Source organism: Pinus tabuliformis, chromosome 1_2, assembly GCF_031772625.1.
Source record: "Pinus tabuliformis cultivar Carrire ecotype Pingquan chromosome 1_2, CPIR1, whole genome shotgun sequence".
NCBI classification, from domain to species: Eukaryota; Viridiplantae; Streptophyta; class Pinopsida; order Pinales; family Pinaceae; genus Pinus; species Pinus tabuliformis.
This window is the reverse complement of record NC_142298.1, coordinates 560,981,923-560,996,213: the sequence shown is the minus strand read 5'-3', so window position 1 is coordinate 560,996,213 and position 14,291 is coordinate 560,981,923.

Genomic DNA, 14,291 nt, shown 5'->3' with positions numbered 1-14,291 from the left:
GGTTCCAATTCTTGATCTCCTTTCTACCCTATATAAAATTCCCTCTTACTGCATCTATGCCCTTTACTATACTTGTTGTCACAATTAAAACATAATCCCTTTGCTATGCTTTCATCCATTTTCTAAGGTGTCAACCTTGTATTTTGGGTGAGGTTAGGGGAGGGAACATTGTGCTCTCTATATTCATAATGGCCACCCTTCTAGTATCCATATTTATAACTTCAACTTTCCTTACCACACTGAAAACATGTGATAGGGATTTAGGTTTGAAGTGGAATATCTCATGTTGGCAGATGCTCTCCTTTAAAATTCACATAAAGAGATTCAACAAATTATCCCCTTGAATATTCTTTACTCTGAGATCCAATTTTTTAAATTGTTGAATGTGCTCTATAATTGGACCGCTTTGTCAAAGATTTATTGATTTACTAAAGGATGCATTGCTCTTAAAATTCTCATAATGTGCCATCAATTCATCAATAAAAATGGACCAAGAATTAATAGAAATGTTTTTTCTATTTAGAAATCCATTAGTACCAAACAAATTAATAAAGTTCTAAATATAAGGATGCAAAAGTCACCTTTTGTAAGGTTTCCACTTAGTGTAGATAAAATAATTTCTCCATATAGAATATCCATGTTATAGTATCTTTACCATGAAACTTCCTTGTATTGATATTTGGAATTAAGTAGTTCCCTAGTCTTGAGTTGAACCTGTTGTAGTGTTTTCTTCTCAATGATGTATGAAAAGAACCCACTTAAGATTTTGGATGACAAACAATCTCAACAATAGAAATAACTGCTAAACATTGTAGATCTACAGCTATTGATAGAAACAAAACCTGTCAAAATTCTGATCTATGCTACGATCATAGTTAAACAGTGACAGAAAGAGTAATAACAACAAACATCCAATGGAAACTAGATATGTAAAGAATAATTTAATAATAACACATGTGAAGAGAACAGATGAATGTTACCAGTCTCCCTCTATGGGATGGGTTCTTGGCTATCCTAAAATGTCTTCAGCTTCTGTAGAGTCTCTCTCCTCTATAATGCATAAACCCAGCAAAAATATGGTGTGCAACAATGAAAATAATACGAGTTACAACAATGAGTGCAACAATGAAAATAATCAAAAGTGAATAATGAATGGAAAACCCTCTTATTTATAACAAAATATTGAGTTATCCTTGAATAATGAGCAATAATAAAATGTTATTGATCCCATTCTTGGAATAACCACTTGGAATATTTTATTATATTTGTTTAGGAGGGAAAAAGTATTTAAACTTTTATTTAGAAATAATAAATAAATAAATGATTTATTTATCATCTCAAGGAATTAGTTGAGGAATAATAAACGAATAATGGTTTATTTAATTATTCCTAATGGATTTAGTCAAATTTAACAAAGAATAATCATTAATTAGTGATTAATTAATTATTCTTAGAGAAAAATAAGATAAATAATGATTTATCTGTTTTTTTCATGATTGGGTCAAATTTGACAAGGAATAATAATAAAACAATGGTTTAATTAATTATTCCTAGAAGAAAATCAAATAAATAGTGATTTATTTAATTATTCTTCATGGGCTTAACTATAAATTACTTAATAAAGGTGGTTTATTAGGTAATTTCTCACAGTGACAGTAATTTTACTAGGGTAAAACTGGCTTTACATGGTGTACTTCAATCCATCTAGTAAATTAGGCTAGATGATCAATTTTTTGGTGATAACAGATTTCCCCAAAACGTACAAGTGTTAGGAGCAAAACGTATGACAAAAGTACGTTGTAAAGACACAATCACTTAGACAACACAGGGGAGTCAAGGAGAGAGAGAGAGAGAGACCAATGAAGCTGAATTTGAGAGAGGATAGGGATAGAGGCAGCAAGACTAATGCAAGTCTCTTTTATGTCATGGTATCGGACCTCAATGAGGCGGGGGAGGCATACCCATACCTGTCGAGATAACTTAGTAAAAAATAATGGTTCGCCCAGGAATATGAAACTGAGCAATGAAGTACATGATGAATGGTACATGACATGTTAGCATAACAGAGCCAGAAAATAATACAATATGTCCCATATACATAATGCACCTGGTAAAAGCATGAGCCAAGACTGAATAAAATAATATCTAAGTACATGAGATACAAAGTCCCTTCCCTCAAGAAGTGGGTGGGAGCGAGGGTAGAACAACCAGAGAAGCCCTGCTAAATAGGGAATGGCTCTGCAAAACTGAACGGATCATCTGAAGGAGACATGTATGATATGGACACTACGATTGGTAGGGACCAAACCCATCAACTATGTGGAACTACATCTGAGGTTGTAGCATAGTGGATATGCATCCAGGCATGTGGGGGGCTACCTGAAGGGCCACCCCCTCATGAGGTCTGAAACATCTCACACACACCTGGGAATCACTGGTACAATCTGCTACATCACTAGACCATCAAGTGTATGGATCACGAACATGAAACAACCAAGTCAAAGGGAAATAATGAGACCCTCTACTCGATCCAAGGCGCCGAACAAGAATGGAAGATGGAACCGAGATACACCACCCTCTAGGCCATTCTTTTGGAATAAATGAGCTGATGTCGACAGAATAGGGACCGCGATAGATGAGGCAATGAAGATCCTCAACTAAAGCATGAGGGAAAATAGTAATGTGACTGATGGACTGACACCAGTGATAATGGGGAAAAGGGATTGAGGGACAAACAGACGACTACCCATGTCAGAGCATAAAGTGCATGGTTGACATGGCAGCAACTGACTCAACTCCGAAGGGGATGAGGACAGTATGACTGGAGGCCAAAATGGGCAGCACAAGATGAACAGTATGAAAATATGGATGGAATACCGGGACATGAGATGATGGGACAAGAACTAGAATCCAAGAATTCAAGGTTGACTCATCGCGGATGCTCTGAACAAGGGTGACTCGATGACGCTGCCACACAGACTAGAACGATGAAAATATGAGTAAATGGTGGTTACTCATGACAAAAATCGACATATGGTACAATAAGTATTAATAGGATGTGGACCTCAAAGTACAAGTGTTGCTTTATGACGAAATTTGATTTTGAGAGACGACGAATCGACCTTCTTGAAAAAATTGGTTTCCGGGTGGAGTGTCAAATCATCAAAAAATGAGGAAGACCCATTATAGTACTCGGTGAGATATATCCAATGGTGTTTAAGGTTCGTCAAATAGAGCTACAGTCTGGTTGCAATGTGCGACAGAAAATCTGTGGGTTTTCCTATAAAATGGTACTTTCTCTCCAATTTGAGAGGAGGAGAAGGCCCTAAATCTTGTGGAGATCGTAGTGTACAAACCAACCATCGGAATTGGGATCTGCGACTTTCTGGAAAGTGGCCTTACTTGTCTAAAGATGGCCTTAATGCTTCTTGGAACAATGGTTCCTAGTGAAGAATTAAGGGAGGAGGAAAACAAGAATGAACTACTAGAGGAGGTCTAGAATCATCCTTGCCCACTAGGTCAAACATGGGGACTATGTGGACATAGAGTAGAATATTTGAAGATATGGTATCAAACGTCTACGATATGAAATTTGTATATGACTCACCAGAGAGACCGATAGAACAAACTATCCAAGGAATGGGGGGATAATTGACCATACCTCAATCCAGTGGGATCTAGGCCGATACTTAATTGAGAAGATGGCTAGGGGAAAACCATCATGCCCCCAAGCATGGGATACTGATCTGGTATGCAAAGGTGGGAGTGATGCCCCCCTATCAGGAGGATTTTGTGGAGCGCCATTGTGTTCTGAGTGCTCGAAAAATGGATTCAAGCATCTCGGCTCAACTTGGCATGAGATCCTCCAAAGGAGATGTAGGGGTGTATGTGCCCCCCAGTATGCTATGGGCGTACTGGATGTATTTAGGGCTACGGACTCCAAACACTTATATGATACATAATATGATTATGCATTATTTTATGACGATGATGGTTCGCCATTTGTTTTATTTATGGTTGTCCTCTATGGTATACATGTGATGAGTGCCAATCTAGAATGTTGTTTGTAATGGTATCTACATAGTGATTTTGGGCTCTAGGCACATGATTGAAAGTAATGGTTTCAAATTCACATACCAATAGCTTCACCCGTAGATATTTTCTAAATAAGACTTGGTTATGCACATGATACACACTATTTAATTGCATGACAAGTAGCAAGGAATCTAAACGAACATGAAGATGAAGGATGAGATCAGCAAGGCAATTGACTAAAAAACCTATCATTGCATCATATTCGGCCTAATTATTGGTGGCAGATCCAATGCATACACCATTTGAAAGGACTAACGTATGAAAGGGGGTAAAAATGGCCCAAGTTGTCGAGGATAGATTCCGGAAGAAGCAACTCGCACCATCGGCATGGACGATATACGGTGTGGATGATGGATCCATCTGAAAGGTGCAAAAGACAACAAATGAGATGATGCAATCTACCTAAATTTATGGCAGAAACAAAGACACACAAATCAAAGGGATGTTTTGTGAGCACCATTTCTGGAAGTAGAGCGCATTGGTAGAATTAGGAATGGGATGGCCTTCAAAATCCTCGTGAAGGAATGCCCCCTTACTCAAGGGTAGGGATAATTATGGGTAGACATAGCTTCCATGGTGTCCTTATCAGGCTGGGAGACAGGCGAGTGGGAGGAAGACCGACTACATGATGCGGCGGCATTACCTGGTGCACTAACCTGAGGAATAAGGTTCACATATGCATCGTCTTGAATGGCAGATGATGGACTGGTAGATGGAGGCTCTACGGATGTTGAGACCTGGGATTTTGTCAAATGAGGTTCGATAGAAACGCGCGCAGAAACCTCAGAAAGGTTTGCCTGCGAGGAACTCAAGGATGACGACAGGTAAAGGATGGGGCCTGTGGTGTTCATCATCTCGACATCGGGGGGAGGGATCACAATAGTAGGGCCAAAGTCTCCCTGTTCTGGTTGATTGGTGGTACCAGAATCCATAGGTAGAGGAGTAGAGGCTCCACTACGAGTGGCCTCGTATTCACGAATCGCCCCAAGGAAATCGCAAAATTCATCAAGACGAGGGAAACAATGGGAATAGTGACCATGAAGATCACACAGGGCACAAGGGTGGTTTGTGCGAAGCATTTTGAGTTTCTTAGGTGGGACTGATAAGTTAACATGGACTTCTGGAATATTCGACTCAGGGAACGCTTCATGAACCAAAGGTTTAAGTTGAGGAAGTTCAGGACAATTGTTGGTGGCATGCCCAACAACTTGACACAAAGCGCACGGGGGTGTCAGCTTTGGGGCCTTAGGGGCTAGAGGAGCTTGGGGAGCCTTTTCCTTCGAATCTTTCCTTTTGGCTTTTCCCCCCTGGCCAGATGCCTTCGCAATAGGATTTGGTTCCTGTTGAGGTTGTAATGGAACTGAAGTAGCAGCAGGGGTCATGGGGACCGGTTGAACTGGGGTCAAAGCATAATATGGTCTGAACTGACCAGGTGGAGAGTTCGCTGGGGGATCAATGTACCAGACTAGGATCCCCAAAGTCATATTATGGAGGACCAGCAAAGCCATGACAGGGGCCAAAAATACTCCCAGAGGGGGAAATAAGAAAGGTATTTGGCCTGCAGGATAATGTCCCGGCAGAATATCTCCTGGATGGTTGGGACCCAGAGGAACAACCCCTGGCGGAAACATAGGAGAGACACCCACAAATGGAGGAGGTCCTAGGTGGGTGGATCTCGATGACTCGATTAAGATTGTAACAACAGAGTGTTGAGGATATGGTTGTTGATCAGAGGTATTGACCTCATCAGAATCCATCATGAGGATCTGGTAGTCACCAGGACCAAAAGGTGGGGGGGGATGGGTTGCTTGACCTAGCTGAGGTTGAGCAGCAACAAATCCTTGTTGAGGGAAAGGATTTTTTAGAACTATTGGTTGAGATGGCGCAGGATTCTGAGGCGATTGTTGACCTCTAGAAGCTGCTTGAGCTTCCCACATTTGGCACATCTAGGGTAAAAGGGGACACTCATGTGTATAATGGACATGTACACCACAACATGCATAAGGCTTGTTTGTACGAATAGCCTTTTTCTGCTTGGGTTGGCCACCCTGTTGCTGGTTGTTAGTATTAGGCTGGTTCCCCTGGGGTTCACTAGGTTGGTTACATTGGATACCCTTGTTACCCTTCCCCTTATTCTTTTTCTTCAAATTTGGGGGATTGGTAGCACTCTGCTGCGCAAACACCTGGCCCTGAGGGGGCGGTGGCTACTAGGGCTGAGGATGCATGGGATGTTGCGGCGCTAATGCTTGAGGGGCTGGAGCGTCAGGTTGTGCATAAGAAGGAGCAATATTTTGGTAGACGAGTTAGGGCCCTGGAAACATGTTGCTAGCAGGAGGGGCATAAATGTTGGAGGAACTAGTGCCCCCCTGTGGATAGCCATAACTCTGTTGAGGATATGGCAAAGAGTGTTAAAGGGATCCAATGATATCGTCGGCGGCGTGAAATGCCCCCGATGCATTGGCACTTCCAGGACGAGGGAGGTCTGGAATGATGGTATAGACATAACTAGATTGAGCATAAATCAGATCATATCTCAAAGTGGTCTGGAGAGGTTCTTCCTCAGTCTGAGGAAAATGGGACACGACATCTTTCCTGATGGGGGATAAAAGGCCCTTGAGAAACCAATCTAGATAAACACAACCTTCGAAAAGCGGGGCACGACATGTGCTCCTCCTTCGATGCCACTCTTGGACATGGTCAGAAAGGCGAGTGGCGGAGGACTAACGGAATGTGGTCAATATCTCCATACCAGTGTCGTATCAGAGAGGTAACTAGAAATCTGATAAGAACGCTTTAGCAAGCGTCGCGAAAACGGAATGAGATGCAGAGGCCTGGTCTACCTACCATTTTGCAATATCTCTAGTGAGCGTGCGTTGGAAGAGAAGAAGACGAATGGAGTCATCGGTTATGGATTTGGATGAACACCACATGTGGAAGGATCGAACATGGTTGGTAGGATCCTCTCTAGCAATACCCTCGAACTTTGGGATGTCTAAGGGAAGCTCAATCGGCATAGAGGGCCAACTAGCATCATGGTGTATGGGGTCGTTTATCAATTGGTTAAGATCCAGTAGACTTAACCCAGCCATAAAGGGGAGCATGGGGGCTGCCGGAACGGTTCCTGGGACTGTTCTGCCTTAGGTGACCACTGATATAGCACCGGAGCCACCACCAGTTTGGGTTCCTGCACCGGCTGTGGATCCAGACATGGTGACGATATACGGTGAAGAAGGCTTGGAATCAGATGAGGAATCAAAAGGACTAGGAGAAGAGTCGGGATGGGGACTCGGAGGGCTATGAACTCAAACCTGATGGGGAGGAGTAATACGCCCAAGCGGAAACTGGGGGTGAAGGCCTAATAGTCTCCGCGACTCACGCCTTGGTGGCACAATGATGGAAGGACACACAGAACACGGAAATGGTGAAGGGAGATCAACAATATATCTTTTGTCTCTGATGCGGTGAGATAAATTTATTATGTTAAGTCTTGGCTTGGCAATGTAAACCAAGCGCCCTTCGCTTAAGGTGTGCTTGTGTGTGCAAGTGTATTAATTTATTAAGCCCAGATCGTGTTTGTAAAAAATAAAAAAGCTTGCTGCAAATAAACTAAAATAAACAACAGACAATAAACAAAAAAACAATAAACTAAACCCCACCCAAACTGGGTTTGCAAACGTTGTACTGCTTGGTGGCTTAACCGATGGAAAATACACTGAAGAGGTCAAGAGATCTGAATGTCGGTGTGATTGGGATCAAGTGACTCTAAGATGCTATAAAGTGGTGCAGTAATAGCAAAAATCAGAGGGGAAGATCGCTGCAAAACGATAGGGAGATGGGTGAAACACCTAGGGCAACCGATGGGAACCTAAGGGAATGAAAAAACAAGTTAAAATGTGAAACTATGGATGGTAGCAACCTATCTTTTATCTTAATAGATCTAAAACAAAAGGTTACAGATATGGAAAATGTGGCTGAAAGCGTTGCAGAAACTTAGACTTCTCGCTTAGCTAAACTCCTCCTAGAAAGGTGGAAGTGTACTAGAAGCCCTAGGGAAGGCTAAATTCGACTTCAACGAGTAAAACAGAGTGGTTCAAGGCCTAAGCAAGATGAGACAAAGGTCAAACACCAAGTAGAAAGCTCTCAGCAAAACCCAGAAACAGATCTAAGAAAAACCCTAAAACCCAGAAATCGCAAGTTCTGACCTATTTTTTTATGAAATCGCAATTTTTGGGCTGAAAGTTGCATTCTTAAGCCCATATCGCACCTTCTGGGCTGAAAACTGTGATTTCTATTCCGAGACTCCTAGTTTGCAAATTTCAAAAAAAAAGTGTCACCTTTGCTACGGCTAGTTCTTGTGACCTTTGGAAATGACCAGAAATCTTGCGGAAGTCAGAAATTTATTAGATCTAGGGTTAAAATACTAGGAAACATTAAGGGAATTGAAAAAATAAGAAACCCCAAGTTGAAAGCCAAAGGTCACCTAGGTTTCTAGATCTGAAGTATAAAACCCAATGGAGTCGCCAATTTGTTGTAGTGTTTTCTTCTCAATGATGTACGAAAGCAACCCACTTAAGATTATGGATGACAAACAATCTCAACAATAAAAATGACTGCTAAACATTGTAGATCTGCAGTTATTGATAGAAACAAAACCTGCCAAAATTCTGATCTATGCATAGTTAAACAGTGAAAGAGAGAGTAATAACCCCAAACATCCAATGGAAACTAGATATGTAAAGAATAATTTAATAATAACCCCTATGAAGAGAACAGATAAATGTTACCAGTCCCCCTCTATGGGATGGGTTCTTAGCTATCCTCAAACGTTTTCAGCTTCTGTAGAGTCTCTCTCCTCTATAATGCATAAACCCAACAAAAATATTTTGTGTGACAATGAAAATAATACGAGTTACAACAGTGAGTGCAACAATGAAAATAATCAAAAGTGAATAATGAATGGAAAACCCACCTATTTATAACAAAATATTGATTTACCCTCGAATAATGAGCAATAATAAAATATTACTGATCCCATTCTTGGAATAACCAATTGGAATATTTTATTATATTTGTTTAGGATGAAAAAAGTATTTAAACTTTTATTTAGAAATAATAAATAAATAAATGATTTATTTATTATCTCAATGAATTAGTTAAGTAATAATAAACAAATAAGGAAATTATTCCTAATGGATTTAGTCAAATTTAACAAAGAATAATCATTAATTAGTGATTAATTAATTATTCTCAGAGAAAAATAAGATAAATAATGATTTATTTGTTTATTTTTCATGATTGGGTCAAATTTGACAAGGAATAATAATAAAACAATGGTTTAATTAATTATTCCTAGAAGAAAATCAAATAAATAATGATTCATTTAATTATTCTTCGGGTTTAACCATAAATTACTGAGTATAGGTGGTTTATTAGGTAATTTCTCACAGTGAAAGCAATTTTACTAGTGTAAAATTGGCTTTACATGGTGTACTTCAACCCATCTAGTAAATTAGGCCAGATGATCAATTTTTTGGTGATAACAGAACCGTCGATAATGTAGATCTTCAAGTGATGAGTGATCATGATTTTAGGGCTCAATCTTCCTGTTCTCCAAATGTGTTAAGATATTCCCCATATGCGACTCATGTTCACTGATTTTTTGTTTTTTTTTTTACTTATTTTTATCATTTCCTTGGGTCACGGTATCACTTTCAGAGAACTTCTAATCTATATTATGTAAGATCACGAAACCAACATAATTTTGTACTCATTCCATCTTTTATTCCATCCACTTTTTCATCAATAGATATGACAATTTTCAATTTTATCTTCAATTTCCCTTTTAATCATTTCTTGTGAAATTCAAAATCAATATTTTTCAACACATTATCACCCATGGAAATAACATATTTTCTTAATTGTGATACTCGGTTCCCTTGGTCTTCACATTTTTTATGAGTCACTGATGAGTTGTCTAGAGGTTTTAGCAAGTGTAAAAAAATTTCCACTCCCTCTTTCTATGTCAGTGAAAAATAATGTGTACTTAGAGTTATCATCTATTTTCTCTTTACCAGGGATAATTTTAAAGATGGAGATTTATTTTAAAGTTTAGAAACCTTGGCGAATCTTACTAGTCCTTAATATGCTAAATTTTATTTTTTAGTGATATCTTCGTAGAAATATTCATATTTCTAATTATTTTATATATAGTCTCTACAAAATTTTGGCTATATTTAAGGTGAAATAATTTTATATTATAAAATTTGGGTGAATATGGTTTAGAAAAAAGGGAAATTGGGGAATCTTTTTTTTGGAAAAAGCATGAAAAATTAGCCCACCTACGAATATTAGCCCCTAAAATTTTCCATATTTACCATATCTTTTGAATCACTTCAAAGAAGTCTTCCAAAATTATGCAAGTTTCAATTTAAGATACATTTTTAAAACCCAATTTGGAGACTTTTGCAATCCAACCTCACACCTGATATAACTCTGAAATTTATTAACATGTACAATTTCATTTTATTGTAAGCTTATGTGTATTCTCTAGAAAATCATAGGTTTGACTAAAATGTGATGTGCCAAGAAAAAGTCATGGTAACTTTTCTAAAACTTGTTGATTTTGGATTTTTCCAAAAGAGTAAACTTATATAGATTGTCATGTGTCCAAATTTTATATTTACTTCTAAAATTTTGACCTAAAATACTATGGTCATAATCTAATCAATACAACCAATGACACTTAATTTGTATCTTGAGATTATTAGATATTTTTGTTTTACCTAAAACGATTATTTGACATTGGTTGTAGGATTGATCAAAAACCCAAATTTCCATAACTTGTAACTTGACAAATATAGTGAACCAAAATCTAGTTGTTTTACCACAAGTACCTTTTTATGTCAGCTTAGGCTCCTAAAAATTTCAAAGTTTAAAATTTCCTAGAAAATAATAATAATAATAATAACAAAAATGCCAAGATGACTCATTTTGAAAGAGACAAACCCAGGATTGTATTCCTTGATACTGACTATTATGCACCAAACATCCAAATAGCATAAAAATAGAGAGAGAGAGAGAGAATTGACTCCACACAATGAAAATGAGAGAGAAGAATGGATGAGAAGCCTTACTAAGGGGAATACCTTCTTTACAATATAACAAATGCACAAGATGAGATGATATTTAAACTGAGGTCTCCTTTGTATATATAGGAGACAAATAGCACAACTACAATTAAAGGCTCTAGTTGACCATCAAATAGCCTAGTTGACCAATAAGGACAACATTAATATAAAAATATAAATGTAATAACTCAATATCTAGGGCTTAACATACAAATCAAATAGGTGTCTATGGCTATGTAGAAAATTATTCCTCAAATTAAAATGTATTGTAGTTGAATTTTTTCATGAAATTCACATTTTAGAGGAACTCATTAAGCACTTCCCCTCATTCCAAGAATGGTACCCAAGGTAAACACAATTTTGTAAACATTCAAGGCTTTATTAACACAGGGCTTCAAGTCATTACAACAATATACTCAATAAGAACTCAACATGTCACTTGTAATAATTGAACCTAGGTGGGGAGGATAATACTCCTCACAACTATCCAAGCTAGACCCATTTAGCCATTGCAATTGATACGAAAATGAGTAATGAAAGTCATGTGTTGATGTTGTACACTATTGTGTCAATTTTAATATAAAAAATAAATGTATTTTAAGTCTACAACATGCTTGTAAAAAACTATTTATTGTTATATTGTGCATGTGGCTTGAAATGTTACAATAAATTCAACTAAAAATGACTTATTAATATATGACTATTGTAGGAGAGCTCATCTAGAAAATTTGATGCTACCATGATTTTTTTCAAGTTTTTATGTGTTAAATTCATGAATAGAAATATGCACATATAGAAAATTTCTTCTATTTTTGAGTTTGTATAGATTACAATTAGTATTCTCACTATAACAGTTCCTAATTAATAGTCGAGAAAAATATTTCTAAGTATTATTCACCCCATTCCCTTAAAGCTCTATAATTAGTCATTCAAATGTGCTTTATCACCACTTTTGTCCTACAAAGGTCTCTTTGCCTCTTCTTGGTCAAGCCCATATCAAGTATGCACTATGTGCAGATGGGATTAGCGCCAAGAAATCCATAGGATTATCATTGCATTCTAACATCTATTAGTTTAGTTCCTCATCATACCTCACATATTCATTTGTTTGGTCCTCAACAACTTTACCGTATGCATTAGGAAGGTAGACCCGACTCACTCATCTAATCATTATTTATTCCTTTATTTCATTTAGTTGGCCTATAGAATCAATTAATAATTAGAAACATGGGAACGCTAATTTTATCAAAGGGGTCTAGTGAACCACAAAAATAACTTTGAGTATGTTCCCATTCCCTTAATAGCTTTATAGAATGGGTCCAATGTACCACAAAAATAAATTTTGGTTTATTCCCATCAATGCCATGTGGAGATAGATTGCCATCCCGTGACGAAGCATCACACTTCTATAGTATATTAGGAACCAAAGTGCAAGGATAATTTTATTTTTGAGGACCAAAGAGGTCTTACTCTACTCTTATTTCAACTATAGGTACTTCCATGTTGCTAGCTATGAATTCATGAACTTTGATTTTAAGGTTTTGAATTGTTCATGATGCAAGAGATCTTTTGAATCATGTTGACCCTAAGAGATCACTCAAGCAATGTAGACATGAAAGGACTTTTCCAATTGTTATCACATATCTCATCACTGATTTTTCCAATCCAACCTTAGGATATTAGGAGAACTAGCACTTGCCACTGTAGAAGACAATTTTTTATTAGTTTTTACTCTTCTCATGCTTCTATCTTAGTGCCCTACATTTGATACTACTATCTTTTCTACCAATTTAGGTTATTTTATGCTTCATTATATTTGTTGAGTAACTTGATTGCTACATATGTTGAATATTGTATCTGTAATATTTTTTTTTATCCCATGCCTCCGTCAGGAATATAGTAATTGAATCGAGGGAAAAACCATTTGACTTATATTAGCTTGCTCTCAAAAGATCAATATCCTAAAGTTAAAGACTAGTATATCTAAAAACAATATTATTATTATTACTATTATTATTATTATTATTATTTTCAGATTTAAATTTTTTGAATTTACTTAGACGTGATTGGTTCATATAATTGATTTAATGATTAACATCATCTCCTTTTGGGAAAAAAGCAAATTAAAATATGTTGTTAAAAATTAAATGACACGCGTTTGAACAAAAAATTCATTAAGGTTTTGGTGCACTCTTTAGGGTATTAATCCTTAAGGGGTGGTATCAGGCTCTCGGGTCAATTCATCCTAAAGTCTTGCATCCAGGAGTGATCGGGTTACGGTCTTTCATAGTCTGATGTTCATCTCTAATGGTCATTATATTAAGGGTTAACTGATTCTCCTTTGTCAGTTAACAATTTAATAGAATGACTTTAAAGAGAAGGTCAGACTATTGTGGGTGACAACTGTATTACCAGGTGTTAAGTCAAGGAGAGAAGGTTTAAAAGTTAATGTCAGGACCAATCATTTGGAAGATCTTTCAGGGAGTTTTTGTTTAAAGGGGGGACTAAGGAAAATATTTGAGTCAAGTGGAATTGCATACAAAAGGTTGAAGGTGGTAATTCATCATCTTAGAAAAGATAAAGGTTGGAAGGTTCTTGGATGTTGGCGGGGACAAGGGGATGTTGGCGGGGTTAATGGTTTTAGGGATGTTGGCGGGGTTTAGGGATGTTGGCGGGTAAAGGATTGGAGTTGTATGAAGTCTACATCTCTCATCCTCTATAAAAGATAAGGTTCTTGGAGGGCTCTGAGGGATGTTTGGTTGGAAGGTGGGGTGATGGGGTTGGCCGAAGGTTCAAGGCTCAAGGCTCAAGGCTGGCCGATGGCTCAAGGTTGGCCGAAGGCTCAAGGTTCAAGGCTGGCCTTGAATCGATCACTCCCGGATGCAAGACTTTAGGATGAATTGACCTGAGAGCCTGATACCACCCCTTAAGGATTAATACACTAAAGAGTGCACCAAACCCTTAATGACTTTTGGGTTACAACACTGCTGCAAGACTAATTAAAAATGCACTTGGATCAAAGCACCTTCATCACAGCCCTTCAATAAATTAATAAAATCTAGACCCTTG